Here is a 7,768-nt window from a genome sequence, read left to right as displayed (position 1 = left end):
TTCAATGTATTAATTCCTTCTCATAAGTAGTGAGGGGTCATTAATACTTGACAAAAAGATCTCTAATGCTGAATTGGATGTTGCTTTAATTACCTCCTCACACATTTTTTTAGTTTCTTCCAGTATCTTATTTATTTTATAATTGTCTCTATCTATCAGTATGGAAACCCATTCCATACTGCATCGATGCGCTGCAGCAATCCATCTATCATGGAACCTCTGTTCTTGTTATTCTGATACTTCAAATGGAGCAGAGGGACTTTTGATAGCTCTAAGCCCCCTTGGTGCAATCTGTAATTCATGGTATCTTTGTAAGCTCTTTAAATTATAAAAAGTAGCTGTTTCCTTAAACAGCAGTTTTTCCAATTAGGAACAAAGTTCTTGTGCTGCAGGGAAAGTAGACAGTTCTGTTTTTTTGCCTATTGCTGCAAAAGGATTAATAGTAGTGCAGAACCTGGATTCCTCCCATTTTTAAAACCATTTGTTTGTCTATTAGATTGTTGTTCAGCAAATCCACTACTTTGTTGATTCATTGTCTCATCACCACCATTCGGTGCAGTTTTAGGATCAACATGTAAATTAACAGGCTCATTTCTGTTAGTGAATTCCAACCCCGCTTCAAGAAAAATACGGGGTAAAGAAGAAAAAGAGTCATTGGTCATACTTATAGTTGAACTGCACTATAGAAAATAAATGTATACCACGTCTGAAGAACCAGTAACACCTTCTTCTTAAATAAAAAATCTATTTAATTCCAAAGCGTGTTCCACAGCAAAAAGAACAATGAACGTTGCACCATAAAATCTCCTAGCGCCTCGGCCGTAACAGCCTTTACAGAGTAAAATACAAACTCGCAGCATACCTATTTATACAATACTCTACTTCAATTAATCAATCAATTAAGTCATTTAAAGCATTTAAAGCAGAATACATATTTCTTAAAACAAAATTCAAAGTTAAATAAAACTCTGCCAATGACATTCTTTATTTAGCCGTAAGGCTGTATGGTGTTATATTTAATAATGAAAATTGATTCCTTTTTTCTTAATAAATATTTCAATAAATCATCACCAGTAAAATATAAAAAAATATGTTCCAAAACTGTTACTTCCAAACTTTCAATATTGCCCTTATGTACTGTGTTAAAATGATGTGCTATGGGGCTTATTATTTTATTATTTTTTATATCCCTAACATGTTCTTTTATCCTTTCACTCAGACTTCTGTTACTTTCACCTATATAAAAATAATTACAAGAACACTTGATTGATGTGAGCAAATGTAGCAACATAAGGCTTGGTAAAAGAGACATCAATTCTGAATACAAAATGATTTGTCAAATCATAAACAAATGACACTATCACTAAAGATAAAGGGACAGAAGTAAGTAACAATTTACACTTTGACCAGTACGCATCTACAAAATTTAAACTTATATTCATTATCCTAATTTTAAACAGCATAAATAATTGAACTGGCAACCTGAAAGAAATTGAAATTATATAATGATTCATTACTAGAAAAATCAAAGAGTTGAAAAATTTAGACTATTCAGAAAGGCTTCAGAAATTGTTATTCTGTTCTGCTTCACCTAGATTACTAAATGTTGATCATTGCCTATTCTATAATTCAATGTCTGATTAGAATATATTTGACAGTCTACACCTGTAACGCATAACTATGGAAACACCAGAGTGGGGAACCTAACTCTAAAAATAAATATCAATAACTAAAAAAAGTGACGCATCTATTATACAACATCCTCCAAGGCCGTGAAGCGTGTTTGCCCTTCAAATCACTGATTTCCTTGAAAATAATCTTCATATGTGTATGAAAAGGAGCAAATATCAACATGGAGTTAAAGCAATAAATCTTCTTGAAGGTAGGTTACAGGTTTGATAATCAAATCTATGAATCTCCAAATTTATCTTAGAGAACTTTACATAAAAAAGATCCTTTTACATGTTCATAAAACCATATGTTTTTGTGGAAAAAACAACTATCATGTAAACACACGAATAATAATGGGTGACATTCCTGAACATTATGCCTCATGGAGCAGGGCTGATATGCCGTTATGACCATCCCTTGCCACAGCTGCCCAGTGGGTAATAGCATGTGCATGAACTTACCCAATTATACAGTCACAATTCTTTGTGCACAGAGCACACGTGCATATATTCCTCCTAGGGTCATACTCAGTTTGGAGATACTAGACTAACTTCATACAGGCTGGTCCAGTTATGTAGGTTATGGGAGCAGAGCCTCACACTATAGCTACAGTTGGTGTAACTCATTTGACCATGCCGATTCTCCTTCTTACTGATTTGCTGGCTGCTCTGAATGCAGACCACAACAGCAACATCAGCACTTAAGGAAAAGAAACAAAAAATTAATTAAACATTTCACTGTATGGTAGAAACAACTCTACCTGCTACAGAATTTCCTGTGGTGCAAGCATATCTTCTTGTTACCATATGGTAATGCTGCCAACCTGCTATTATTGCTGTTGTTGTTTTTTATAGCACCGTATTTCTGAATTATTATTATAATATGGCAATGATCCTATCTATGCTTGCATGTGTAGAGCAGGGCAGGGAACAGCTATTTATGAATGTATGGTCATGGGTAATTGCTATACATGTAGTCCAGGAGACCATTGAGGAGCGTAGCTTAATTTAACTAGAACATAGTATGGTTAAGCAACTTGCTCAGAGTCATGAAGTTAACAAAATGGAAGATAAGTGCTGTGACATGCAAGCAATAATTCCAAACAGGGTGCATGTTATTGTGGAAATAACATCTGCCCAGGGGTGTTCTGAGGCCTGACGCTGCAGGCAGTTATTTCTATTTTTTTATTACTATATTGTTTTTATATATTTTTGATGTAAACTAGTTCCTCCGCTTAAGGTTTCAAACTTGCTGTAGTATATATTAATGGTGTTGGAGAAAGCATCCAAAATATAACAATTTAAAAAAATAACAAGGTATTTGTTTTATTTTTCGGTCCCTTACACCTAAAATGTTTGGTTTGTTGCCAGTTAGGCTTATTCAGATACCTTGATCTAAGAGCATACCTCTCATTTGTACAGATTTTTGCAGAATGTCCAGACTTTTGCCTCATATTTTTGATCTGTTCCTCACAAAAATGTGTTTTTTTGATAAATCACTGGTATAATCTTAAGATTAAAGTCACTAAATAATGGCATGCATTTGAGTTTCAGATTTCATATCCTTCAGAAAATGAATGTTAGCACAAATCCTGTTTATAAGAGCAGTATTTAAAATGTGCCCCTACTTCTGAGCATTTGTCACCCCACCTCCACTATGTCAGGCTTTGTCCAAATTTCTTGTGCTAAGTGATTGAGAGGTGTACAAACCTTTTAACTGCTGTAGCTGCCAGGGGATCACTTGATCGCTCTCACTCTTCACTCTCTCCCTCTCTCTTTCACACACACACACACACACACACACACACACACACACACACACACACACACACACACATTCTCTTCTGTTTTCATGCATGCATTCACTCACACACACAGAACGAAACATAAATGCATACACACACACACACACACACACATATACACAAACACGCCCGTGCAGACTATTTTAATTTTTTTTGTCTTTTTTATTTTACTCTCACTAAACAGCAAAAGCACTGCTTAGCGAGTGTAAAATAATGGCATCCATTAGTTTTTTTTCAGTCCAAGCTCCATGGCAGCTTAATATGCTGCCATAAAATGGCAGACTCAGTTTTCAGTGGACATTACCTGTAGATTAACACCCTTCTGGAGAACATTTGTTCTCTATTCAGGGTGCAATCTATAGGTTGCCCATTCTCAAAAGTGGGTTAAAACCCTAAACATGGTCTAGGTAACCAAGGTTTGATTAGCATCTTGGGTGATTGAGGCACGGACAGGGATTAATGGGTGGGCCCATCCTGGAGGGAGAGCATTCACTGATAATGCTCCCAAAGGAAAGATGTGATCCAATGAGGGAAGTAGCCCACAAAAAATGAAATAATCAGTAAACATAAGGGAGGTGTGTAAGGAAAGGCTGAGAAGGGAATAACAAAAAATAAATAAATAAATCAATAATCCCCCTAATCCCTTATGGATGGCCAAAGCTCCCAGAACTCCCTTGGGTTCTACAACTGGCCCCAGCAGATATGGAGTACGTTTGGGGGGTTAGAAGGAAGTGGCAGATATGGCATAGATGTGAGGCACTGGGCAGCAGTGCTATCCGGATGATGTGTGCGGGGGCAAAAAAAAAAGTAGAAAATAGAGGTTGAGAGAATCCATCTCTGTACTACAGGAAGCAACTTGTTAACAGCTCATTGCCTTACTCCTTTGCACTGTCAGTGGAGTTATGCCAAACATATCATTCCTTACTCTGCAGCACTGGTATGTACCAGTGTACATTTGAAACATTCAAAACATAACAGTGTTTTTATGAGTCAGTTTTCATTAACACAATCCAAGTCTATGAAATATGGTAATAACAGGTATACTAAACATAGCTGGCAGAATGCATTAACACAACTGTGCACTATGTTTAGAAATAGCCTGGAATAATAAAAGCATACATTCAATTAGTGCAACAACAAAAGTGGACTCTAAATTTAATAATTGAAGACATTTAACTTTTTTACTTTTATTGTTTCCCTGCCAAGATGTGAGCAATGTGCTCCTTTTCAGGTGTCATTCTTTGATAGATGTCACATGTGTCATATCACAGTACTAAAACGATACCCAAGAGCTGGAACCATTCATATTCTGCCTGTTCTTAATTCTTTCTAAATCCTAATTATTTAAACTGTTGCTACCATATAATGTAGTGATTTGTAACATTTAAACTGAACTTTAAATAAGTGAGGCTGAACAACACACACACACTCACACACACACACACACACACACACACACACACACACACACACACACACACACACACACACATATATATGTGTGTGTGTGTGTGTGTGTGTGTGTGGGTCCCCTTCAGATGGTCGAACTTTTAAAAGCTTGACTTTCATATGGCTGAGACCATGTGATCGAACTTTTAAAAGCTCAACCAGCCTGAATAGGGATCTCCATAGAGTACAGAATGGGAAGATTTCCCTTTACCTTTATATATATATATATATATACACACACACACAAACACACACACACATACCAAAATGCTATTAACTATGTTCTAAAACAAACTTAATTGCAGCTTATCATTTTCCATCTGAATCAGCCTCTAGTGGTAAGTGTTGCCCCACCATTCACTGAGATAGACCATGTCTCATAAAATAAACTTCTGCTAATCTAACTAAAATAATTATTTCATAATAGCATGAAAAGATAAAATGCCTATGAGACTCATAGGAATCATAGAAAAATTCAAGGCAAAAGAGTCTTGTGAACATTAGCCATCCTAGAATGTACCTCTCCTTTGAAGGAGAGCTATGCCACTCAAACCTGTGGTAAATTTATGAATATCCATCAAATTACCCTGGTCCCATTTGAAGGAAGCTAGTGTATCACACTGCTTGATCTGCAGAGGTAGTCTATTTTTCAGTCTCTAGAGTACTCAAGGACTCATAAGGAATCTCAGTGTTTATATTAAGGGCCACAGTAAAAAGGTTGCATTTCCAAGATGTACTAACAACATATTCAGTGACGCATTAGATGCAATGATGAAAAACATCATTACAGGTTAATTTGTATATTTATGAATTGCTGTTGACTGCTGCTAGTGTAGATCAACACTGCCTGTGGTAGATCACACTGGCATAGGCCACATTGTATTAGCACAGGCATTCCCCCCTTTCTCTATGCCCCCCCACGCACACATACACACACCACATAACTGTCCTTGTGCTGTCAGATTGTCCTCAGTGTCTCCTTTTTTCCTGCCCTTGTAAATCACAGATGATTTCAATCAGTCATTAATGCCAGTCATTAGGAGCTCCTACTTATCCGTCATTAAATCTGGGGTAGTGCAAAAGCTGCTAGATAAGCATTAAATCTGGGGTAGTGCAAATGCTGCTAGATAAGCATTAAATCTGGGGTAGTGCAAAAGCTGCTAGATAAGCATTAGATCTGGGGTAGTGCAAATGCTGTTAGATAAGCATTAAATCTGGGGTAGTGCAAATGCTGTTAGATACGCATTAAATCTGGGGTAGTGCAAATGCTGTTAGATAAGCATTAGATCTGGGGTAGTGCAAATGCTGTTAGATAAGCTTTAAATCTGGGGTAGTGCAAATGCTGCTAGATAAGCATTAAATCTGGGGTAGTGCAAATGCTGTTAGATGTGCCACTTTCTGAGTGTCTAGGAGGGAAAAGTAACAGCTGTCCTTGATTTTGTCCTGTCTTGCACTATAAACTTGACAGAAAAGCCTAATGCCCCCCCCCCATATATCACAAACTGTTTCAAGCATTGATCCTTAATATATATGTAAAAAAACCTTGAATCACTACCTTTTTGGTTAGAACAGCAGGTTAGTGCCATGGTTTGCTGTGGCAAGAGTGTAGTGTTTCAATGTCTTTAAGGCACACTACATAATAATATCCCTAATGTATAGTGGTCCCCAGCACCAGATTTAATTTATATATTTTTCATTAAGTGACTTTAAGGCACACTATGTAATGCATCCCTGGTGTCTAGTGCCCCCCAAACTCATGTTATGTGCAAGTGCCATAGGCATGAAATGAAGAATTTGCCCTAGTGACTAGTGTTCTTCTGACTCATGTTACATGTAAGTGCCATAAACTTTAATTGAAAAATTCTCCCTGGTGGCTAGTGTTCACCCAACTCACGTATTTATAGTTATACCTGGTGGCTAGTGGTCTCCCTGACCCATTGCTGCAGGATTTGCTCATTAGTGTAAGACAGCTATCCTGACCCACCCACACACACACACACACACACACACACACACACACACACACACACACACACACACACACACACACACACACACACACACACACATGCACGCGCACACACGCACACACACACACACACACACACACACACACACACACACATGCACAAAACTGAATTTTAGAAACAGTTGGACATACTTACAGTCTCCTCCCCACTCAGTCACAGTCACGGATACATTCAACCATATGCACACATGGTTTACCTTCATAACACCGATCTCAATATGGTCGACCCCGCATACACGAATACCGAAGTGCAAACGTCCCAGACATCGAATTCCACATAACCAAATGACAAAATCTCACCCCGTTTTTGACCCATGGTAGTATGATTGTGGAAGTGTGGCATGGCTGGAAATGTCGAAATTTGACATTTATTCAACATTTTAAAAGTTTTGCAGTTAGGGATTCATGGAAACGGGTTGACGATGTGGCCGGTTGATCATATGTGATCGACGATATGAAGGTAAACCATACATACACCCATACGCACACAGCCACTTACTTAACCTACCACTTATATAACCTCCCCCACTACAACCTCCCAGGCAGATACACACACTCACACATGCAGCCGCTCAGACACACTTACTACTCACTCACTCACATCTTTAATGCTCCCTGATCAGTAATGTCCCTGAATCTCATCTTTACTACATTGGATGAAGATGGCTATTTGGCAATATTCATTGCCATGAGTGGCCAGCAGTAGCAGCAACAATGCTACGTTATGCACCAGAGTGATTCTCTGAACTGCTCTGCTGCATAAATAACCTACCACAAGCAATTAGCATTTGCCTCTCTTCCACACGATCTCATTA

Source organism: Protopterus annectens, chromosome 7.part1 (assembly GCF_019279795.1).
Source record: "Protopterus annectens isolate FY-2018-M chromosome 7.part1, PAN1.0, whole genome shotgun sequence".
NCBI lineage: Eukaryota > Metazoa > Chordata > Ceratodontiformes > Protopteridae > Protopterus > Protopterus annectens.
This window is presented reverse-complemented; position numbering follows the sequence as displayed.